Source organism: Mustela putorius, unplaced genomic scaffold, assembly GCF_011764305.1.
Source record: "Mustela putorius furo isolate JIRA1106 unplaced genomic scaffold, ASM1176430v1.1 tig00003834_pilon_pilon_pilon, whole genome shotgun sequence".
Taxonomy (NCBI): domain Eukaryota; kingdom Metazoa; phylum Chordata; class Mammalia; order Carnivora; family Mustelidae; genus Mustela; species Mustela putorius.
In genome coordinates, this window is record NW_025421987.1 from 66,281,089 (window position 1) to 66,307,899 (window position 26,811).

At 32.8% G+C, this 26,811-nt stretch overlaps 1 pseudogene; it reads left to right on the forward strand.

Moving 5' to 3' along the window:
* Window positions 1–20,975: 20,975 nt before the first annotated feature.
* LOC123394317 lies at window positions 20,976–21,570 on the forward strand (annotated as a pseudogene).
* Window positions 21,571–26,811: the final 5,241 nt, after the last annotated feature.

Below are 26,811 nucleotides of genomic sequence, written 5' to 3' on the forward strand. Positions count from 1 at the left end.
CTGTACCCCTGGGGATAAAAATATATGTTTATAAAAATAAAAAAAATTAAAAAAAAAAAAAAAAAAAAAAAAAAAAAAAAAAAAGAAAGAAAGAATGGCAAAGTGATCTATATACTACCTGAACACTTCATGTGAAAAAACAAAGCAGGAAGATCATGACTGATGTACTACCATTTGTATAGATGAAAAAAATGAATAAACATTCTTATTCCTAAAAAAAAAAAAAAAAAAAAAAAAAAAAGAAAACACATAATACATTTTCTGGAATATAGTAGGCACTCAATAAATGTTTATGTTTCTTTTTTTTGTAAGTTTTTTACTTAAATTCCTGTTAGTTCACATACAGTGTAATATTAGTATCAGATTTACAGTATTGATTCAACACTTTCATCTACCCAGTGTTCATCACAATAAGTTTACTCCTTAATCCCATCAGCGATTTCACCCATTGCCTCACCCATCTCCCCTCTGGCAACCATCAGTTTGTTCTCTATACTTAATACTATATTTCTTGGTTTGACTCCCTCTCTCTCCCTTCCTTTCTCTCTCTCTCTCTTTTTTTTTTTTTTTTGTCCCTTACCTCATTTGCCTTGTTTCTTAAATTCCACATATGATTGAATCATATGGTATTTGTCTTTCTCTGACTTTTTTCATGTAGCATAATACTGTCTAGTTCCATCCATGTTGTTGCAAAAGACAAGATTTCATTCTTTTTATGGCTAAGTAGTAGTCCATTATATATGTAACTGTATATCACTTCTTATCCATTCATCAGTTAATGGACACGAGTTATTTCCATAATTTACTCTATACCTCATTTAAAATTGATTCAGCTCATTTACCCTTGCTTCTCTGTCTCCTCATGGTTTTAATAATATTTTTGCATAAAACTGTGACTTATATCAAAGTTATATGGCCTCTGATAATTCTAACATATTGGTAATAGTATATTTGAGAGTTACATATTAAATAAAATGATATATTTATGCATATTCAGACTCATTATCCTTTAGTATGGATGTTTCAAGGGAAGCACAGTACCGCATTTCAAATTTCAATTTTCTAACCATTTAAATGAGAATTTTTCCAGTCCATTTTTTTTCAATTTTTACACTGAATATAGAGCAACTTCTAATTTCGATTTTATGGTTTTTACAGTAATGGTGATTGTATTATATATTTATCATGCAAATAAGGCCAAAAGAAATGGCTTTTAAAAAATAAAATGGGTAAGTAAAAAAGACTCATAACAATATATAGAAAGATATATTTAAATGTATGCAATGAATTACTCTTTGTACCATTTAATTATCTTAGAGCTTTATAAGTACTAAAATTGCAACTGCATTCATATGAATTTATTAACCTTCAGGAATATATACAGGTGTTTAATTTGTACTTAGCAAGATATAAATATCAAATTAGGTGTCAATTAATTGATTAAAATATCTTATTTTTTGAGTAGCTATTTTAAATCTGACATTCAATAAACACCTATCAGAAGCAGATGAAGTTTTGATCTGCATTTATTCACCTTGATTTTCAGTCTTAAATTTTATTTACCATTTATTACACTCCAAATATGTGTCAGGTGCCATGTATTGCTCTGTTTCTTCCCTAAGAAACATTTCTCTAATTTTAACTCCTACCAATTATGATCAATTCTGCTGCTACATGTTTATTTCTTCCTTAAACTAGCTTGAATGAGATAGTCCCAGGAATGTTTCTTGTAAATAAGGTTGACAATTTTTTCTAATACCTTTGACCTTTAATTCCTAGATTCTAATTTGTGTCTACTCGATTCTGATTTACCTTACTCTATTTCATCATCTATAACTCAATGTTAAATTAAGTCATTCCATTGAGATATCATGTATGATTATGTTGTTCTTAATCATTAATAATTAATCACTCAAACTTTTTTTAATGGAAATGATATGTCAGAGATCCATTCTTTCTTCCTTTAATGATAATTTATCCACTAATATTCTATGGTTAGACATATAAAGATCAAGAAGCTCTTCAACTTGATCCAATATTTATTATTCTTTCCTTAATGTATTTTATGTGTTTTACACAAGACCTACTGATTAAATTAAAACTATTATCACTCTAAGTTAAATAAAGTGTTAACATTTACCAAGTGTTTTGGATCTCAAAATGAGACTAAGCAAACATTATTGCTCAGATTATTACAAAATGATTTGCATTAGTTATTTAAGCAACAAACAGTTTTATTATATGAATGGGAATAACTAATCACTTAACATTTCTCTTCCCTGGAATCCCACATTCTTGTGTAGTATACACTATCTTAATTGCTTATGTATCCAGACTCTTGCTCATTTTCAAAAATTCAATCCATTAAGAGGCAACAGTTAAGCTGTATAAAGTGATTTCAGTTTAAGTTGGATACCATGAAAATATCTCATAGATTATTCAAGAAAATCCATTTCTTTGGTGCTTGGGTAGCTCAATAAGTTACTGTCTGCCTTGGGGTCAGTTCATGATCCCAGTGTCCTGGAATGAAGCCCTGCCTTGGGCTCCATTCTCAGTGGGGTGTCTGCTTCCTCTCCCTCCACCCCTCCCCCTCTTTATGCATGCTTTCTCTCTCTCTCAAACAAATAAATAAAATCTTTTTAAAAAAGAAAACCCATTTCAGTGGTGTATTCTTATATTTTGATGATTTTGATGTACATATTTTAATAAAACATACAGGAGGCACCCATTTAAAACTCTGGTCTATCCTATGGTCATACCTAACATAGCATTATATTAATTAATCTTTCAACTGCCAAAATTCTCAACTGCAAATCCACAATCACAAGAAATCATCTTTACAACATAATTCTATTCTTCCACAAACACAGCTGTATGCTCTTTTCTCTGCGACAAGTTAAAAGTGATTTTGAGTCCTAACGTCTACTCTCCTCCTTGGAAATCAAGATCTCTTAAAATTCTTCTTTCTAAACATCGATGGAGCGATTTTTATTATGATCCAATTTAATATTAAATTATACAATAAGAGTATAAATTAGTACTAGAATTAAGATATATTTTTGGTACAAAGCATTTACAGAATACAACAGCACACATTTAATTATATTTATGGGAATGAAAAAAAAAGGGTTATTTAAAGAAATCTTCATATCTTATCTATATTTGGCAGTTTCTTCCACTTCTAAAGTCCAATCTGAAACATGTTCTTTTGCCTAACTTTTCTTAGTTTGCTGCATTTTTACTAAGTCAATCATTTTATCACTTTGTCTAGCGAGAAGAATTTAAAGATTTTCCATTCTCAGGTTGACACAAGAAATATAATTTCTTATAAAATGAGAGTACTGGATGTTACATGTAACTGATGAATCATTGAACACTACCTCAAAAAATAACGATTTATTACATGCTAGCTAATTGAACATAATAGAAAAATGATAAAATAATAAAATGTAAGTAAATACATAAGAAGATGATTATATATCTAAGTCATATACAAATAAATGGTTTAGCTTTACCTTGTTTTTGATAACATCATAGTTTGTAAATTGCACATATACATAAATATCAGAAATTTATAGTTTTCTGTACATTCTTTTAATAAAGAGTATTAAAGAATGAAAAAATAGGAAAATAATTGCAACAAGTATGCTAAAGAAGGATTATTATCCTTAACACATGAGTCCTTGAAATTTTGTAAGGAATCAGTTTCTTTCCCATTAAAAAAATGAACAAATATAATGAAAACTTCATTAGTGGAAGAATACAAATTGTTAGCAAATAGCAAAATATCTTTATAATCACTAGGAAATAAGGACAGAGATCTCATGTGATTTTCACTGATCAAACTGACATAATTTTGTCTACTATTAATACTTACTGTTGCTAGGTCTATACAGAGAGAGAAATTTTTGTAGAATGATGAAACATCTTCCAGCAGTAAATATATTTGTGTTCTTTTAGCTAAATAACTTTTCATAATAATAAAAAATTAGGAACATTACACACACTTAACACTAGGAGTTTTGCAGATTAACTATGGTGTAATTATGTAATGCATATCACATTTCTATTTAAAAGTAAATATTCAAAGATTTTCATGGTATAAAAATTGTGACATTATAATAGTCACAAGAGAGATCACAGAACTATAACTGCAATCTTACCCTAATTTTTCTATTAGTTGCATGTATTCAAATGAAATATCATGAATGGAATTCAACACAATTTTAAAATTTATCTTTTTGGTGGATCTGCATTTTTTCTGAAGATTTTATTTATTTATTTGACAGAGAGATCAAAAGTAGGCAGAGAAGCAGTCAGAGAGAGAGAAGGAAGCAGGTTCCCCATTGAGTAGAGAGCCCGACAGAGGACTTGATCCAAGGACCCTGAGACCATAACCTGAGCTGAAGTCAGAGGCTTACCCCACTGAGCCACCCAGGCACCCAGATCTGCATTTTTAAATTCACATATTTATTTGTCAGTATTTTCAACAATGAGATATATAAAAATTAAAATATATATTATTAAAGGAGAAAGAAAAAATATTTTAATTACTATTAGCAATATCATTTTTCTACATTTCTAATACTAAGTTTTTCAACATATAAATATGCCAATATTAACGTTTTGCTTGCTTTTAAGAATAATTCACCTTTTTTAAACATTTAATTCTGGCATAATTAACATATAAATTTATATTAGTTTCAGGTGTACAGTATAGTGATTCAACAATTCCATGTATTATTCAGTGATCATCAAGATAAGTGTACTCTTAATTACTTTCACTTATTTCACCCATCCCTCACCCTCCACCCCTTTGGTAGCCATCTGTTCTCTATAGTTAAGAGTCTGTTTTTTGGTTTGTCTCATTTTTTCCTTTGTTCATTCATTTTATTTTTAAATTCCACATATGAGTGAAGTTATATGGTATCTTTCTCTAACTTATTTCGCTTATCATTATACTGTCCAGGTCCACATATGTTGTTGCAAGTGGCAAGAATTCATCCCTTTTTATGACTGAATGATATTCTATTTTTATCCATTCATCTACCAAAAATTTGGAGTAAAGGGAACACTTGAGCACTGTTGTTGGAAAAGCAAAAATAGTAATAATAATAATTTACTTTGAAATTTGCAAAACATCTTGAATATAGATATATTTCAAAGCATAAATGGAATCAATTGGCATTTCTCCAGAAATCAGGAAATGGTATGCATAACTCAGGTTCATAGTTTCTTGCAGGACACCAATGACTGGTGGCATTGTTTTATTTTTCATCACAGATCTCAGCTGTCCCAATTTACCAGTTAGGCTACCAGTTTGAACCATGTTAGCATCTGAACTTAAAATCTGTACTGACTGAATAATATACAGTAGTGATATGCTGTCAACAGGGCTGAGTTATACATTATCAAGTTTATGATGTTCTAATATTTCTAATTCTTAAAATACTATAATTTTGTGTGTGTCTTTCTCAAGGCAGAAGTGATTTATTTATTCCTATTTGTGTTCAAAGCTACCCATAAAGATAGTAAAATAAAGCATGAATTGAAAGTATATGTTGAAAAGAAATTGTTTTCTTTTATTGAATGAAATTGGAGGTGACAATTAAACATTGAAATATTTATTCACAGAACACTTATGTGTGCACCATAGCATATTTGGTTTGCCTACCATATTTACCTGCCCCATTTATTATACTTACCTTCAAAGTGAATTGGCAATATGGACTCAATCTATACTTGACATAAATTTTTACATGTAAAATTATTTGAGTGTTTTATAATTTAAAATAGTTGTAAAATTTGATATAAACAAAGATAGCACTTTTCCAAAAGGTGTACAAGGTAACCCAGGTCACAAAAAATTCAAGGAATTGTAAAAATATCTCAGCTTGAAGCTTGCTGATCTCCTTTGCCCTGGTCTACTCTTCTCTTTCCATGTCTCACTGCATGAATTCTTCCCTGATGGACAGCATGCATATGCAACCTAGTGTGTAGAAGCTTAAGACAAGCTAAAGGCATTCATCTTCTCTGACTGTCTAGATATGTATATGCAGAGATAGTTTGTGTTCAACAGAGAATTACACTGGAAACATTGGGTGAGTGCATATTTGTTTGATTGTCAGATCTGTGGATGGAGTCCTCAAAATAGGATACATTATGTTGTGTTCTGCCACTGTGTAACAAAATCAGCAAACAGTAACTGGATTGAATTTTCTTGCTCCACCCCACCACTCCAGCAGGATTGCTTTTGTGAAATTCCTTATCAGTCTTCATAGGAGAATATGCTACAAGATAGGAGCTCAGGAAGCAAAGTCTCATTGCAGCTGTGCCAAAACAATGTCAGCAAGGACTTTTTCAGTGATAATAAACATTGTGCTGAAAGAATGAGTGTTCTTCCTCCAAAAGTATATTTAATCTTATGATCACTGTCAAGTGTGTAAATGATCAGAATACTTTTTTATAGGAGTTTCTATAAAATGTCAAACCAAACATATGGTCCACTGAAGTATGAAGGTAAATGTCATGGATATCTTCAATTCATTATTGACTAATTTCTGTCCTTTCCCTAGCTGTTCTTTGTTTTTCCCCCCATCTTATTAGATGTAAGTACAGATACACATGAATCCTTATAAGTTATTGAACATTCTTTCTTTCTGGAACAATGCTGTTATAAACAAATAAACATAAATGGAATATAAAACTTGGCAATATCACATGAGGAAGTGTGTGCATGTGTTTAAATCAATAAACTTAATTTCATAAGGCAGTATTAGGTTCTCAACAAAACTGAGCAGAAAGTACAGAGAGTTTGCATATACTTCCTGAACCCTGTCTTCCCCAGACCACACACAACTTCCCCTACTGTTGGCATTTAGCACCACAGTGGTATATCTGTTACTTTCAATGACCCTACATTAACACATCAACACTCAAAGCCTACAGTTTACATTGGAATTCACTCTGGTGTTATACATTCTATGTGTTTTGACAAATGTGTAAAGACATATATCTACCATTGCACTATTATACAGAATAACTTCACTGCCTTAAAATCAACTGCCTGTTCCCCTTTCCCCTCTCTTAATTCCTAGCAATCATTGAACTTTTTATTGTCTCCATAGCTCTGCCTTTTCCAGATATCATATAGTTGGAATCATATAGCATGTAGCTTTTTCAGATAATCTTTTAATTAGTAATATGCGTATAAGTTTCCTTCATGTCTACTCAGTGTTAAAAATATTCCATTTTCTGTATACACCACTGTTTATTTATCCATTTACTTACTGAAGGACATCTTAGTTAATTACAAGTATTAGCAATTATGAAAAAAACTGCTATAAATATCTATGGACCTGTTAATGTAGACCATAAATCTCTTTTGAGAAAATTCCAGAGCATGATTTCTGGATCATATAGTAAGTATATGTTTAGTTTTGTAAGAAATCACAAAACTGTCTTCCAAAGCAGCTGTACCATTTTGCATTCTCACCAACAGTGAATGAGAATTTCTCTTGTTCCACATCATCAGTGTTTGGTGTTGTCAGTGTTCTTGAATTGGTTATTCTAATAGCTGTGTAGTGGTTTCTCATTATTATTTTAATTTGTACTTCCCTATGACAAATGATGAGGAACATCTTTTCATATGCTTTCTTGCTATCTGTATATCTTTTTTTTTTTTAATTTGACAGAAATCACAAGTAGATGGAGAGGCAGGCAGAGAGAGAGAGAGGGAAGCAGGCTCTCTGCTGAGCAGAGAGCCCAATGCGGGACTCGATCCCAGGACTCTGAGATCATGACCTGAGCCGAAGGCAGCGGCTTAACCCACTGAGCCACCCAGGCGCCCCTGTATATCTTCTTAGATAAGGTCTTCAGGACACTTTTAAATACCTTTCTTGTTTTTTCATTGAGTTTTAAAACTTCTCTATATATTTTGGATCATAGTCCTGTATAAGATATATATCTTTTGAAAATATTTTCTCCCAATCTGGGACTTGTCTTTTCATTTTGCTTTTTTACCCCAAGTTTTTATTCAAATTTCAGTTTGTTAATATTCAGTGTAATATTAGTTCCTGGTGTAGAATTTAGTGATGCAACATTTACATATAACACCTGGTGCTCTTCACAGGCAGTGCCTTCTGTAATATACATCACCTATTTAACCCATCTCCCCTCCCACTTCCCTTCTGGTAACCATCAGTTTTTTCTCTATAGTTAAGAGTCTCTTTCTTGGTTTTTCTCTCTGTCTTTCCCCCCCTATTTGTTTAGTTTCTTAAATTCTACATATGAGTGAAATCATATGGCATTTATCTTTCCTTGACTGACTTATTTCACTTAGCATAATACTCTCTAGCTCCATCCATGTTGTTATAAATGGTAAGATTTCATTATTTTTGTAGCTGAGTAATATTCCACTGTATATACCACATCTTCTTTAGCCATTCATCAGTCAACAGACATTTGGGTTCTTCTCATAATTTGGTTATTGTTGATAGTCCTGCCAATTAACATTAGGACCACGTATCCCTTCAAATAGTATTTTTGTATTCTTTGAGTAAATAGCACAGAAATTGCTGGACTGTAAGGTAGTTCTATGTTTAACCTTTTGAGGAAACTCCATATAATTTTCCACAGTGGCTGCATCAGTTTTCACTCCCACCAATAGTGTAAGAGGGTTCCCCTTTCTCCACATCCTCACCAACACCTATTGTTTCTTGTGATGTTGGTCTTAGCAATTTTGACAGGAGTGAGGTGGTATCTCAATTGTAGTTTTGATTTGTATTTCCCGGATGCTGAGTGATGTTGAGCATCTTTTTATGCATCTGTAAACCATGTGTATGTCTTCTTTGGAAAAATGTCTATTCAAGTCTTCTGTTCATTTTTTAATTGGATTATTTGTTTTTGGGTTTTGAGTTTCATAAGTTCTTTATATATTTTTCTCTCTTTTGTTCTCTCATTCTTTCTTCTTTTCTTTTTTTTCTTTTTGATACTACAGCTTCCTTGGTTTACTACTTTCTCTCAGTCTTCAAATACTTACTCTCCTTAACATTAGCCCCCAAACCCTGAAAATATTAAATATCTCCTTAACCTCCAACACAAAATATCCAATATCATAGACAGTCATCAAACTTCCATGTAGATAGCCACAGATAGCAGAATGGATTTGTTCTAAACTGGACCTGTCACTCATCGCCACCCCTCTCTAGCATAAAACCTCTCCACTTCTCTAGCCGATTACGGAGTATGTTGCACAACGGCATTCTGTTTCCATCTGCTTAACCAGAAAGCAGTGACTTTCCTTTAACTCCACCTTTTCCATCAACAGTCTCATTTTCAATTAGTCATTAAATACTGACGATTCAAACACTGATCTGTTTATAGAATCTATTGTTTTCTGTCCAACATGATTATTTCTTCTCTGAATCAAGCAAAATTCTCCCAATTTATCCCACTGTCTCTGACTGCTATCCAGATTGCAAAGTGAAATTTCTAAAATGTAAATTACATTTCATTGCTTTCTGGATAAAATCCAATATTTTGTATAAAAATATGTCCTCTTATATCCTCCCACATTGCCTCACTTCCATAATACTGAAATCACTTTCTAAATGGTGTCATTTTCTTCATAAAGCAATCTGTCCTTTGCCAGAAAAATCCTAATAAAACCTTATATCATTGAGTATATTAGATTGCCTGCATTAAAGTTCATACTCTTGGCTTTCAAGCCTTCCATAGCCTGTTAATTTTATTATTCCACTCTTTTCTTCTGCTAACATATTGTAAGTGATCTTTTATATTAGTCCTACTGATCTAGTCAGTACCTTTCTTACATGTATAGTTCCTCTCTCCTTCACTTCTTGAAGACTTTTACCTTGCCTTGAATTTGTACCATATTTTCCTCTACTTCCATTCATAGAATAATGGAGCTCAAGACTGAGCTTTTACACTGCTTTTCCCACAGCTTCCTGTTATTCAGATCATGTAGGTTTTATTTTTCTTTAAGGGTTTTTAAAAAGTAAAGAAAAAATAACTAACTCAGTTCTTGTCTTTTAACTGAATTCACAGAACTATGCATCCAGAATGGCAGATGACAAGCTTTTGGTGAGTGTATGTTTACCAGCTCTGTCTGTAAAACACCGAGACCAACTTCTGAACACGATACATCGATATTTTTAATAAATTTCAAGTCTTCTCCATTCACAGCCATCTCCCCATTCATTCCTTAAATCTATGAAATATGTACCTTCATTAATAACTCCCAGTATACAACATTTCATCATTATAGTGCATTTTTAAGATAACTTGTATTTTTCACTTGATTCTTTCTCCCTCTCAAAACTAACAACAGTTTGAAATAAACGTGTCCCTCAAGAATCTAGTGAATTATAACCAATATCTTTTTAAAGAAAGAATTTCTCTAAAATCTCAGTTTATTTAAAATTTTATACAAATTTTGTACCCTATTTTCTATAAAGAAGATTTTATATTATATGTAATAAAGATATAAATCATTTACTAAGAAGCTAAAGCAAGCAACCAAAACTATCCATAATTTCCCTACTTAATATTTTTTTAATCAGTAGTTATGTGGTGTCATTAATCTATCATTTATTTCCTCTACTTATTTCCTCTCCTCTGCTTTATTGCCAAAATATTACAATATACCTTTACTAAATATGAGTATTTAAATTGAAGCTACTTAATATTGTTGTAAATAATAGTCCATGTGATTATCCCTCGGTCTTTCTCATATCAGAACAGTAAGATTTACTGTTAATGTATTCCACAGTGATAAAAATCATTTAAAAATAAACACCTAACTACATTCAGTGTTTTTTACAATAAATAATACATAAGGTTGATTGATTGATTATAATTGTGATAGTAGTATTATCTTTACTAAAAAGACTACTGTTGGGGCACCTGGGTGGCTCAGTGTGTTAAAGTCTCTGCCTTTGGCTGAGGTCATGATCTCAGGATCCTAGGACTGAGCCCCACATGCATCAGGCTCTCTGCTCAGCAGGGAGCCTGTCCCTTCCTCTCTCTCTGCCTGCTTCTCTGCCTACTTGTGATCTCTGTCTGTCAAATGGATATATAAAAGCTTTAAATAAATAAATAAAAATAAAAATAAAAGTAAAAAAGCCCACTGTTATGGATTCTTGACATAACACTGACATATGTTAGTGATTCAAATTTAATGTTAACAATTAGAATAATTTACTGATATCAATCCATAATATTACAATCTTATTTTTAATCACTAATACATGCTTCCAACTAAAACATAATTAAAAGATGATTATATTTTGAATGATGATAGTTTGATAAGTTTACCAAGCCAATCACTGTACCAAAAAAGTAAAAAAAAGTATATAAAGATATATAATGTAAATATATAATATGCATGTAATACTATGTAGATATAGTTATATTTTTATATTTTACATATATAAATATGTATTTATATGTAAATATAAGTGTATGTGAATGTAGATTTATATTAAAATATCTAAAATGCTATATAAATACTATGTAAATATTCATAGTTTATAGCATTATATATTGTGAATATTAGTTAGATTATTCTATTATGTATAATATATGATATATAATATATAAAATTGTATATGTATTTATATAATTCTATAAATTGTATATGTAATTTATATTTCTATATATTACATATACAATTTATATAATTCTATAAATTATATAAATGTAATTTATATTTCTATATATTACATATACAATTTATAGAATTATATAAATACAAATTATCTATACCATATATATGTATGTATGTATATATAGATAGATGAGTTTGTGTGTGTATACACACACACTCACACACATACACTAGCTAGCTTTCTGAAGGCCATACTGGCTGATCAAGAAATCTTAAACCATGACATTTGTTAGACCAACACAAGCTGGTTAGATAAATAACATCAGATCAATTATCCCTAAAGAACTTACTGAACATGGACATAACTGTAGAATTGATAACACTGATAACAATAATAATAACAACAATTTAAAAAGAAAAAATAAATTAATTGTCTAGTAAGATCCTGTGATTTCCTTTTTTCCCAACTTTTTGGGAATTCTTATATCTCATTTAGAAGGTCCATTTCTGGAAATACATTTTGTTTCTCTATATTGCCTTATTATGGCATTCTTCTGTATAAAATGAATTTTCCTTGGTTCACTTTTCCTATAAGCTATTTTATAAGTGGGGAAAACATATTATTGTTCAGAAAGTATATCATTTGATGGAGATAAATCAATTAACACATGTATTCTGGCTTGAAAAAAGAACCAAGAATAAAGCACAATTTATTTCAAGCAAATGAAATTTCAACTCAGGATTTTGAATCATGTGTACAACCTTCACATTTTGACTTGATGTAAGCACTTGAACTACCTGATTGTCCATTCCAGAAGGTGGTAGTTGTATGAACCAGATCTAGGTTAAAATCATGTAGTTATTGCAGCCTTTGCTTTTCCCAGTGAGAATACTTTCCTGTAACCACTGAAAAGCTATTCTAGGTCAGCTTTTGAAACAGTGATGCTCTTGACTTTTCTTTTTCTGAATTGCTCTCAAACTAAAAGGAATATTTGTGAAGTACATTCCTTCTTAGATCCCACCTATGAAAGAAGGATATTTTATCCACTCACTTGATTTCATCTTCCTTTTAGGTCTGTGCCAATTCTTGTGACTTACACCTGGCTTGAGTCTCCTCACATTACCAAGATAATTATGCTAAGCTTACTGCTGACAGTTCAAAGACAGCTTTTTAATAAAACAATATAAAAATATTAAAAAAAAACCTCCCTAACTTCTTTTTCCTTTGATCAACCACAAAACATTTAATTTTATAAAACATTTCAAAACACTAAGCTGAATAATAGATTCCAAATACTCCACTGCACTGTGCATAGGGATGAACCTAATTGGTTCAAAGTATATATGTGGTGAATAAATAAATAAATAAATATATATATATGTGTGTGTGTGTGTGTATAAAATGCATTTCCTGGGGCGCCTGGGTGGCTCAGTGGGTTAAAGCCTCTGCCTTCGGCTCAGGTCGTGATCCCAGGGTCCTGGGATCGAGCCCCGCATCGGGTTCTCTGCTCAGCAGGGAGCCTGCTTCCCCCTCTCTCTCTGCTTGTCTCTCTGCCTACTTGTAATCTCTGTCTGTCAAATAAAATAAAGAAAATCTTTTAAAAAAAATGCATTTCCTAATTCAACACAAAGTATTTAATACTCAAGGTCATTAGGCAGGTTCATGATGCTTCATGTCCTTTATAATTATCTTAAAATGTTTGCTAGTTTTGCCTGCTTTTGTTTATTAGAAACAGGAAATTAGATTAAAAAATTATCTGAAGTTATAATTTATATAGTCATATAACATTTTGAAAAATTTACAATATGTAATCCCTGTAGATATTTATTTTAATTACTCTATACAACATATGATTTCTGTCTGAGATGACTGTTTATGACTTTTTCTTAGTCTGTTAAATTTAAAAGCATTTGCATATCATTATTACATTATAATTATTTACATATTCCAATTATTAAACTCAATTATTTTATTGGATTTTTTTCCAGAATAAGCAATTGGTGTAAATAGCAGCAATTTTAAAGACTTAATTAAAATTTAAAAATGGCTATTATGGGGTACCTGGGGTGGCGCAGTGGGTTAAGCCTCTGCTTTCAGCTCAGGTCATGATCTCAGGGTCCTGGGATCGAGCCCCGCATTGGACTCTCTGTTCACCAGGGAGCCTGCTTCCCCCTCTCTCTCTGCCTGCCTCTCTACCTACTTGTGATCTCTCTTTCTCTATCAAATAAATAAATTTTTTTAAAAATGGCTATTATTTTGATACTGGATGTATATATATATATTTTTAGAGATTTTATTTATTTATCTGACAGAGAGAGATCACAAGTAGGCAGAAAGGCAGGCAGAGAGAGAGAGAGGAGGAAGCAGGCTCCCTGCTGAGCAGAGAGCCCGACATGGGACTCGATTCCAGGACCCTGAGATCATGACCTGAGCCGAAGGCAGCGGCTTAACCCACTGAGCCACCCAGACACCCCTGGATATATATTTTTATATATAACAGTAAACACTACTAACCACTCACAGAACATCAGTTCTCACCTTCTCTCTTAGAAAACTTACCACTTGAACTCTATTTATTATTTTGGCCAATAAATGTAAGTGAGAATTACTGCTACAGATTTGCAGAAAACACTTAAAAAAAAGAATTGAAACATGCAGTTTATACTTTGCCCTTCCTTTCCTCTATCCTTCTTGGAACATTGTCATGATACCCGATGTGAAATTGCCATTTGTAGGTATCAGATAACAAAACATCTGATACAGATGACCGGGCATGAAGGAAAGCATGGGCTTCTTATGATAAAAAGAATACTATATTTTTCCTGGGCTATTTGCTTCTGGAATTCTCTTATGTAAGAAAAATGAAAACTTTGTGTAAGCTGCTTTTCAGTTATGCTTTCTTTTACTTGAAGTAAAGAAATGTAATCTCTACCTAATGAAGATCATGGTAGGTATCTACCACAACCAAAATCTCCTCAACTTTTTATATGTATTTTATTTTATTTGTTAAGACATTTATTTATTTGTTTATTTAAAGCATGAGTTGGGGGAGGGGCATAGGGAGAGGAAGACTCTCAACCAGATGCCCCACTGAGGGTGGAGCCCAACACAGTGCTTGATCTCATGACCCTGATGTCATGACCTGAGCCAAAATGAAGAGTCAGATGCTTAACTGGCTGAACCACCGAGGTGCCCCTGTATATATATTTTAAGATTTCAAAGGAAAGAAGAAAAAAAAAATTTTTGATGCTGTCATTTGTGAGCCGTATATTTGTATTTTATGGATTTTTTGTTTCTTACAAAAACATATTTCTTGTCTCTAGGAAAATACCTTCAGCTAGTGGATTGAAAATTGAATTCTAGATATGGTTGTCTTATAAATTTCTAAGAAGAGAGTCTTTACACCTTTACACTAAATAACAATTTAAGAAATCTTTCAGTTATGATTGACAAGCAGAATTTATATATAAATTCCCCCTTGCATCCAAAGAGAGCCAAGTACTTTAGTTAGTTTTCTGTATCACAAACTTACATATTCTTAGCTTGCCTTATCATCAAAGTAAAGGGATTTTAATATAGTGCCTGGATATTTTTAGCTCCAAGTGATTTGCTTTATAGTTTCTTTTTAATAGGAACATATTCATTTCAAAGTAATATTCACATCTTTAAACTATTTTCCTTAATAAAAGAAGAAACATTAATTTGATTTTACATTTCTTTTTTTAATTTTATTTATTTATTTGACTACAAGCAACTGAACAATTTGGAAATAACTATAATTTACAGCAGAAAAATCAATTTTGTACCATGTCAACTTGCAATATCCTTTCTAATTTGAGCTTGTTAAAAAGAAACAAAGTACTATAATGTAAAAGCAAGGGGCACCTGGATGGCTCAATGAGTTAAGCCTCTGCCTTTGGCTCAGGCCCTGATCTCAGGGTCCTGGAATGGAGCTCTGCATGAGGCTCTCTGCTCTGAGGGGAGCCTTCTTCTGCCTCCCCCTCTGCCTGCCTCTTTGCCTACTCTGATCTCTCTCTGTGTGTCAAATAAATAAATGAAATCTTTTTAAAAACCATGAAAACAATGAAACAAAGAGGAAATTAAAGATAATCACGTGCTCAAAAATAATTTAAAGGAATAATCAACCTTACAAAAAATTATAACTTTTTAATGTCATTAAATATCTTATTTCTTTGAAAAGCATTTAAACAAAAGAGAGTTCTGGAGGCTAAAATTTAAAAGTGTTGGCATGTTTGGTGAGGCATCTCTCCTTCCTTGCAGATGTTTCCCTTCTTGCTGTGTTATTCCTTTGAAGGCATTTATCTGTCTCTGTACCCTAATCCCTGCTACATCAGTCAGATAGGATAGAGGGCCACCCTGAAAATCTGACTTACAACTTTATTACCTCTTTAAATATCTTATTTCCAAACACATTTTCATTCCGAGGAACTAGAAGTTACGATTTCAACATATAAATATTGGTGGACAACACAATTCAGCCCACAACATGAACCTCAAATGCAGATATTATACCAGAAAAAGAACTGACAATCATTTAGTAAGTATTTTTAGCACAGGATGTAAAGTCACCAAAATACCTCTCTCCTTTTCCTCCATGGTAATACATATCCAGAATTTTAGCTTGGATTTTGACCTTCACCATAGAGACGACATTTTCAACCTGAAAACCAGTATGTGATACCCATGACTGGGCATAGACATATTTAAATTTTGCATAAATCTTGGAAGCATCCTTAATTATTTCTGTTGCCTTCATTCCTATTGGGTGTAGAACTGCTGAAATAACTAGTATTAGCACCTATTTAAGATGACAGAGTGATTTGGAGAATAGAATTCATCATTACATAGAAGTACTATAAATTTAACTGGCTTTGAAATGACCATCTGCAGTCTTTTTTCTTAATTATTTAAATTTTTTTCCATCTTTTTTGATATATATAATTTCCATATTCTTTGATATATATAATTGACATATATCATTGTAAATTTAAGGTTTACAATGTGATGACTTGATATATGTATATATCATGAAATAATTACCATTATAAGGTTAGTTAATATATCCATCAGCTGACATAGTTACTTTTTGTGTGTATATGTTAAGAACTTTTAACTTAGCAAATTTAAATATAAATATATAAATATAATATATAAACTTAGCAATTTTAAATATACTATACACTATTAACTATAGTGACCATACAGTATATTACAACCTCAGAATTTATTTTATAACTGAAGTTTATATCCTTTGACCAAATTCATCCATTCCCCCCTCCACTTTACCCTGTATGCCTGGTAATTACCAATCTGCTTTCAGTATCCATAACTTCAGCTTTTTTATATTCTGTATTTAAGTGAAATAATACAGTATTTGTCTTTCTCTGTCTTATTTCCCTTAGTATAATGCTTTCAAGGTCCAGCCATGTTATCATGAATGGCAGAAGTTCCCTCTTTTTATTGCTGAATATTCTATTCTTCACATACACGTGTGTGTTTCAGGTTAGCATTCTATTAGGTAAAGACAGAAAGGAGGAAGCCTAGGCATCGTTTCTTTTGGCTCATAAGGGTGGCTCTCCCTTTCCCCCAGTAAAAACCCAGGAGTCTATAACACTGAGATAATATGATAAGATAGAGCAGGAAGCCCCAGGCCTCCTTCTTCTAAGTGTTATTACAAAAGAAATCTTCTTGATATATAATCTGGGAAGGGGAATTATACCTGGCTCTTCCCCTAAGTGGGAGGCTTTCCCTTCTTCAGCAAAACAATGAAAAGATAGGCATTCTTTTCCACTGGTCCAGGTAGGGAGGAAGAGCATAAATTTCAGCACATGGGCCTAAAAAGATTTTTTCAAGATAATAAGAGTAAGTAAGGTTGTGGAGAAATTGGAAATCATTACACTATTGGTTGGAATATAAGATGATATAGCAGCTGTAAGAAAACAGCATGAAGATTATACAAAAAAATAAAAATAGAACTATCATCTGATCCAGCAATCTCACTTCAAGGAACCTTTGGCAAGGGTCTCTGCTTGGACACAGGTGCAAGCGGGAACTTGGTCCTGATCTGGATCTGGTCCTGATTTGGTCCATCAGGATCTCAGTACTGATTGCTATAAGCTCCACTACCTTCTTTATCTCTATCTGATCCCCAGTGGGCTGGTCCCAAATTTCCCTGGTGATACCATGAGGCAAAACCCAAATGGGGGGGCGCCTGGGTGGCTCAGTGGGTTAAGCCGCTGCCTTGGGCTCAGGTCATGATTTCAGGGTCCTGGGATCGAGTCCCAGGCTCTCTGCTCAGCGAGGTGCCTGCTTCCCTTCGCCTCTCTCTGCCTGCCTCTCTGCCTACTGTGATCTCTCTCTGTCAAATAAGTAAATAAAATCTTTGAAAAAAAAAAAAAAAACCCAAATGGGGCTTTCCAGGAAGCATCCCACAATGCTGGGGACATGCATATCCACCTTGTGCTCTCTTTTTCCACTGGAGAAACCATAGGCATGTACCGGTTGTGGGGAGGATGTAAGAGGGTGTCGCGCAGGGAAGTATCTCAGTGCCCTATACTGTGCCAGCCTGGGGGTGAGGTGATATGGTCCAAGCATAGCTGTTCTACTCTTATCCTTCTAATGTGGTCCTCTCAGTCTTTGTGGTCCAGGAGAATGCTTCATCCCCATTCCTGGGTTCTGGGATTTTCAAAATGGCATCTTATCTATGAATAGTTGCTAGTCAGTCTGCTTATTTTTATCCCCAGGGGTACAGGTCTGTGAATCGCCAGGTTTACACACTTCACAGCACTCACCAAAGCACATACCCTCCCCAATATCCATAATCCCACCCCCTTCTCCCAAACCCCCTCCCCCCAGCAACCCTCAGTTTGTTTTGTGAGATTAAGAGTCACTTATGGTTTGTCTCCCTCCCAATCCCATTTTGTTTCATTGATTCTTCTCCTACCCACTTAAGCCCCCATGTTGCATCACCACTTCCTCATATCAGGGAGATCATATGATAGTTGTCTTTCTCTGCTTGACTTATTTCGCTAAGCCTGATATGCTCAAGTTCCATCCATGTTGTCGCAAATGACGTTGGAAACAATTTATGTTGCCCTCTTGATTACATTACCTCCTCTATCTCCAATCTTCCTAAGAAGGGGAAACTGAAGTCTTATTTAATTATTACATGGCTTATTAAATTGTTTTTACTATTATCTCTAAACATTTTCCTAACTAATGCCTAATTCAATTAAGTCAAAGTATAATGTTTATGAATCTAAAAAGTATTAAGTATGTATTAAAAAATATGAGTGAATGCAGAAAACAAAACAATTACATACAGGAGATCAAAATAAAGCTGTTTCTAGAAAATGACTCAATGTAAAGCAAATTTATGACAAAATATATAATATATGTTATATACTATATATATGATATAAATAATGTTGTAATTGAGACAGAAGACATTGGAAAAATATTAGGTAAGCAATATAAAATACAAATACAAAAATAATATAAAATACAAAAACAATTACCCAGAAAAATATCAGTCGCCACTAAGCATTGGTAAATCGGGCTATGCTCTCAGCCTCCACTGTGGAGAAGTGGGAGGTTCCTCATTACTATGAGTGAAAGTCTAGATTCTTCACTAGGCCGTGTGTGTGTGTGTTAATTGTAAACATTTTTCTGTATTTCTAGGCTGCTGCTTGTGATTCTTATAAGATTCTACAAATATTTCTTGAAACTTCTTTTGGTGCCAATTATAACTCCTAGTTGTGGTCTTTCAAATGGTCAGAAATATATAGGAGGCAAAAAGAAAACACAACAGAAGCACTATTATGATTTTCCTCACATGACAGGGTTTCTAGTCAATCTGCTTTCTTCTTCTTGCCCTTAACAGTCTCTTCTTATTTGTTTTGTATATAACATCCAGGGTTTTTAGCTTTACTTGGTCAGAGAGAGAGAAATAATGCAACTACTCCATATTTTCCACAACCAGAAGAGGTATGATTTTTGATTACCTACCATGTTGTGATGTTATTGTCTAAAAAGTCATTTCCTCGTTGATTCATCTTCACTGACTTATTAAAATAACTCATAGCAAGAAAGCTGGGTGACAGTAAAGAAAAATAAGAAATGAAGTTCCAAATATTTTTTTGGAGAACTTTTATTGGTCACCAACTTTATTTCAGTCTGCAAGATTCTTAGTCAGCACAGCACAACTATTTATCTAATGTCTTACAGTATCCTCAGATGTTTTTAACATAATGTTCCCTTCTCAGAGGCTTAATGGATGGGATCTCTTTTTGTTCTAAAGCTCTTTGGAAATATCTGGTGAGAAGTTATGGATTTGCCAACTGGACCATTTACCAATCTAGTTTTAGCCTGCAGATTAAATCTGTTTAATTGTGGCTTAAACCTGATCATAAAAAGTGAAAAGAAAGATAATGTCATATCTGCTTCGAAATCTACTCCTGAATGCTTTGTGGTTTGTTAAGTTATTCCAGAAGTTTCCAGTAGGTTCATTTTTTCTTACCTACAAGATTGAATTAGAGTTCAGTCTATTTTTATAGAAAGTGACTCTGGATAAAGCTTTCGAAAGATGTTGTCCAACGTTCAGATTTTTCAAATCTGCCTGATGTTCTATGTGATTTTTTGTCTTATAAATCACCCTCTGAATATTCCCACCTTATCTTTGTACACCTTTAAAAAAAAAACTGAGATTGCTATTAGGATATGAACCAATTGTTATATATTTAGAAGTGTTGAATTATGTATTTTCTAAATTTTAAAAATTCTCAGATAATAGCTCTCAGCAGAGAATGAGGCCAGGGCTTAAAATCAACCGTAAGGATCTTCCCTGTTTCAAAGAGAGATTAATTTTAAGTAATTAAGCTGTGGAAGTTTCCGGTCTGAGAAAATGAAAAGAAAATAGGTTATTAAGAGGATTAAGAAATGTTAGCCACTAATAAAGGCCATTGTGTTCAAGTTGTGACTTGGATAGTGTAGGATATATAGAACTTTGTATATTTATAATTTCATAACATACATTTCATTGAAACAATCTGGAATCTGACATTTTTTTAAGAATTTTCACATAAAAATACAGATCATTAATTTGACAAAGTACAACATCCCTTCCTGATGTTTGGGATTTTATACCCATTCTTCCTTATAATTAGTTCTCAAAAGAAAAATTCATTCATATTGAAAGATTTCCAAAGAGGCATTTAATTCTCAATTATCTTTGTTGATATGATGCCATTTTTAAAGCTAAGTGCAAAAACTAGAGCCACAGTTTGAGTACGCTTAACAAGCAGTAATCTCTTCTTGTTCTCCATCATGGCACAAGATCAAGGTGGAAAGGAGACTCCGTATGGGAACTTCCCAGCCACAAGCTCTGCCTCAGCCATCTGTGGGGTGAGAGAGAGTGGAGACAGACTGACTCTGGCACCCAAGGTGCTGGGACAGTTCTCAGGTCAGACCCCTGTGTTCTCCAAAGCCAGATACAGCATCAGATCCTTTGGCATCAACAAAAATGAAAAGTTTCTTTTTCACTGCACATTCCCTGGGGTCAAGGCAGAGGAAATCCTGGAGAAAGGTCTAAAGATGCCTATATTTGAATTAACAGAATCAACTTCTACAATAAAAGAACCTTTCATTTGAAGATCAGGAACACATCAATCTGCAGATCAAATATGACCCAAACATTGATATCTTCAGCCTCGATTTCTGTGTGATTCTGAGTAGGTCAGATTTCATCAGCACAGACAAAAAGCACTAGACAGGCTGCATTGTGTCCAAACACAGAAACAGAATCAGCAGGGAGGAGGCCATGCACTGGTTCCTGCAGAAGCATGACAGGATCATGTTTTCTGGAAAATATATTACCATTTCTACCCAAAAGGCCAATAAAAAGTTTTCAGTGAAATGTTAAAAGAAAAAAAAAAAAAAAAACACGTACCATTCTGACACAGAGAATACACAATTTTGAAGATAGACCTATGAGGGTCTAGAAATTGTTCATTGACTATATTGCTGGTATATCTTAATTCTCAGACCTTTAACTGAATATGGCTTGCTTCCTCTGTTACAGACCTGACGATTTTTCAATTCCTGGCAGACAGGATTTTTAGAGAGGAAGTCCCTTCCCGACCAGACTGTTAGGGACAAAACAAGATGAGATTGGAGAAATTTTTCACAAGGGAAAATTTGTCTGTAAAAAACAATGCTCTGTTGAAATCTAAATTCATGTGTTTACATCCAGCTTGAAAGATGGTCATATTGGTCCTAGGTACATCGTTTTATCTATGACATTCCCTTAATGACTCATCCCCAAATGTGGCAAGAACAGGTAGTCATGTTATTACTAATTAGGCTGTTTTTTGCTCATAGCAAGAGTTTTTACATCTGATCAGTCATCAAGGATTCCTAAAAGTGCTGCTCATTCCTAGGAAAATATTTGCAAGCTTGCTAAAAGGAATTGGGAACCCAACACAGAGCACTTATTTCCCTTAACCTCACTGTCTTATCTTATCCCACTAACACCGTTTGGGTGTTATAAAGGATTATAGCTTCCATGTTGGGAATTTTGAAGTATAAAAGTAAGGGTGTCTTGTTGGGATCTCAGTGTGACTTCCAGGATTGTTAATTTTTTGGTTTCCCCAGAAAATCACAAAACACAATTGAATACTCAAGCAAATTAAGTTTATTAAATTTATTGTATTATGAGAGGACACCATTTTGACAGTCTTAATAGTTCTTAGAAGAAATTGGTTGATCATGAAAGATAATAACACATCCTTGAGTCTGCTCTTGAGTGGTTTGAAGTTTCAAGGTGAGAAACTGGTTAGATCAGGTCAAGTCAGTGATATAATAGTGTAAAATTGATGGACCCTATGAAGTGAGGATAGTGAAACAAGTTTTGATAAGTAAATTATTGTTTCATAAGTGACTTGTTTGCTTAGCTTAGCTTTCTATTCTTCTAATAAGCGTTTGTCCAGTTACACAAATTGGTTTGCTGACAATAAAGTGATTTATTCATTTATAGCCTTAGCTTTCTGGGCAAGAATTTGCTGAAATAAATAGTTGTCATGCTGACAGAGATGATCTGAGTTCTTAATCTTGATGATCAAGTTGTGTGGAGGTCAATGATCTCAATTCCCAACTTTGACTGCAACCTATGAAAATAAATATTTACATTTGTTTACATTAAATTATCTTTTATAAGATAGAAAAAAAAAAAACAGACGTAATTTGAAAGATAATCCTAGCCATGAAAAGTTATTTGCAACAAAGAAAACAAACAAATATTTACTACCGGGTATATATAAATAACTTTTATAAGTCAGCAAAAAGTATACATATATATATATATATATATATATGTATATACTTATATATGTATGAAGAAATCTTGTCGCTTACTAATATATCAGAATTTATTCTACTTCTTTGGTAATCTGGAAAAGACAAACGAAAACAAGTATCAGTCAATTTATAAAATTTTCTTAAATTTAAACTTTATAAAACTTTCTTAAAGTGTTAAAAACTGATGATAAATATATAAAGAATCATTATCTCTCACACCCAATAGAAGAATTATTTGTTAGCCCCATCACGTTGGAGAGCCAAGACCACTACATAATAAAAATGAACACTACTTTCAAGCAGATATACTGAAAGCACTCTAGAGTATATGTATAAGGATATGTATTCAAGATTAATCAGTGAGGATTTCTTTCTAATAATGAAAATTTCAATAAACTAGATGACCACCAATAAGGCAATGGAAAAATAAAATATGCAGCATTCTGAAATTTGAATATCACACAGTACTTGTAAATCATGAACTTGATCCCTGCTGGATCTCTGGATGACTGCTCTGTGAGAAATTCTTTCCTCTTGCTGAGGCATGTAAAGTAAGCTTCCAATTGGGGAATTCAAGATATGCTTTTTACAGCAAGCTGCAATATGTGCAAGCTCTCCCTTCAGGATTTCCCAGCTCCAGTATGATTAGGTTTCCTTTATTTATTTTCACAAGACCAATGGGCTAGAATCAAGACTCCAGAAATAAACATGCATATATAGTCAATATCTTACAAGGGAGCAAAGAATACTCAAGGGAGAAAAGACGGTTTCTTCAAAAAAATGTTGATGGGATAATTGGATATTCGCATGTAAAAGGATGAAACTATAGAAAACAGTGTGAAGGATCCTCAAAGAGTTAGAACTACCATATGATCTAGCGATTCTACTTCTTGGAATATATCCAAAAAAAGAGTAAAAACACTAACTTGAAAATGTATCTGCACCTCCAAGTTTATTGCAGCATTATTTACCATAGCCAAGACACAGTTTGGAAAACCAAGTATCCCTTGATGGATGAATGGGTAAAGGAGTTGTGGTACATACATATATATGCAAGGGAATATTATTCAGCAATAAAAAGTGGAAATACTGCCATTTGGGACAATATTGATGGACCCTAAAGGTATTATACTAAATAAAGTAAGTCAGACAGAGAAAGACAAAACTATATGATCTCACTTATATGTGGAATCTAACAACAAAATCAAACCAACCAACCAAAGAAAAACAAATTCATAGCAAATAGAACAGATTTGGAGTCCCAGAGGCAGAGGGTACAGGAAGGGAGAACTGGAGGAAGGTAGTCAAAAGATAAAAACGTCCAGGTATTAGACAAATAAGTCCTAGGTAATGTACAACATGATGACTATACCTAATACTGCTGTATGATATATAAGAAAGTAGCTAGTAGAACAAATCCTAAGAGTTTTCATCATAAGACTTTTTTTTCTTTTTTCTTTTTAAAAGTGTGTGTGTGTGTGTGTGTGTGTGTGAAGATGGATGTTAACTGAACCGACTATGGTAAACATTTCACAATATATATAAATCAAATCATCATACTGTATGCCTTAAATGTATACCATGATGTATCTCAACTGTTTTTCAATAAAACTAGAAAAATATAAGTAAATATGATGATTTAAGAATTTTTCTTTAAAATATCAATTAAGAAGAGAAGCTACTTTGAACTTATATAAACAAAATGACAAGGAAGCATAAATGAGGCTCTTTATAGGACATATCATGTCAAAATGCTGTGCATAGGCTTACAAAGTCATTGAGTCCAGAGTAAAGGATCCAAATAATTGCTGAAGACACACTGTGGTCCTTTTTGCACAAAACTACTTATATTAAATTATGATAGTTTAAAGAAATCATTTGGTTACTATTTTTAAATTGTATTTGCAGTTATAAAATTTTTAACATAGAATTTATTTCATTTTTTAAACCAGGACCTTCAGAGAAGAGTGTTCAGTAATTAGCTCATGGTAGTTTGAGAGGCTGGATTGATTCCCAGGTCTTAGTCTTCTCTCCTGTGGGAAATTTTGATCATAAAATTCAAAGGCTGACCTTGGTTCTGATTTTATAAGGAATATTATATTCAGCTCGACCTTCACAATCTAGACTGAAAGAAGATGAAAGGATTAGTTGAAATTGAACACTATGCTTAGAGTCCAAGAAGAAAGAAAAAAAGTTAAACTTTCAGAGTCATAAATTATACATGAAAAGATATATGCTAATAGTATAATCTTAAGTCACCAGAATTCCTGCATTATCTGAAAGTGTAGATGTTTGGTTAGCTGAATGATAATAATGGCTTTAAAAAAATAATAACTAGCCTAGATAGAAAAAAAATTTCTTAATTTTATAATTTCATGTTGTATAAAATACTTGTAAATTAATTCTCTAGAAAAGTGATAGCTATAATTTCCAGCATGCATTTTAAATCTCATTAAACCTTTTTTGTTCAAATATGAAAGTACTATAAACACTATGTTGTCTTTATAACAAATTTTATAATTGCTGCAAAAGTATTTGTATGAACATATGTGTTTAAAAAAATCATTCTGAGAAAAATTTACCAATTACTTCTATTTTTAAAATATCCTTAGTATCACTTGACTGCCTCTTGACTCATTAAGAAGATTTACTTTATTTAGATTAAAAGATTGTCAAACTGCCTCTTATTCACAGTTATGAAACATTTAAAATTCATATTTCTAAGTATGCCATAATTGTAATTTTAGAAGAAGCATGAGTCAGAAAAATACAAGTACAGTATAGTATACCAGGTAGTATTTGCAAACATCTTTCCATTTTACCAAGAAAAAAATAATTTGTTACATCCTGAAGAACAGACATTTTGTCATCTTGTCCCTTTTACCACTGGCCAGTAGGTTTCATATCTTATCACATTCACTGTCAAAATTGCTTCCTTTGAGAAGAATTGTAAGGGTGATATCTGGTTATCACCTCTTACCTCTTTTGTAGTTGTTGCTCTGTCCATAATCATGGCTCTGTGAAGGCAACAGGTGATGCTAATACATTAAAATCTGCTTTACTTGATCAATTGTTACCAGATGCATTATTTTTCCATTTAAAACATATTCTCCACTTTCAAAGTATTTTGGGATTTGTGAATAGATGCAGCTTGATCATGGGAACGGAATAATATGACCAGAGGATGACAGTGTTACAAGAATTACACATCCACTTTCCAATGTCTGGATGTAGATGAAGCCAGAATCATGAAAGCCAAGTGTCTGGAGTCCAAATAAACAATGTCAAAGTTAATTTTGCCATGAATGACACACGGACTTTGATGTATTTGATGACATGCTCTCTAGCTTTTGAAAATGTCCATCGTTGTGACAAGATAATTTAGTGAAATAAGTTGTGTTCTATTTGGTGGTTACTAGTTTTTTTTTTTCCTAACTTATTCCAAGAGGATAAAGATGCACGTGTTTTGATTTGCCTCACAGCCTATGGTAGTTCACACCTGAATGAAGAAATTAAAGAAAATTTTCTCCAACCCTCAACCCCCATTTAGATTTCTCTTATTGAAAGCGTATGACTATTCATTAAATAAACCAATATTTAATAAATGCTTACTAAGTTCTCAACTTGATTTAGGGTTCTCAACCTGATTTAGAGCAGTGAAAAGAATATCAGACAAATAAGTTATCAGATAAATGAAAAACAAAAATTTAGGTTGTAAATTTAAAAAGTTAAGAGAAAGTTGTCCATATAATATACATCTTTTATTTCATATTAAAATGTTAGTGACAGTGACCATAGTAATTGTTAA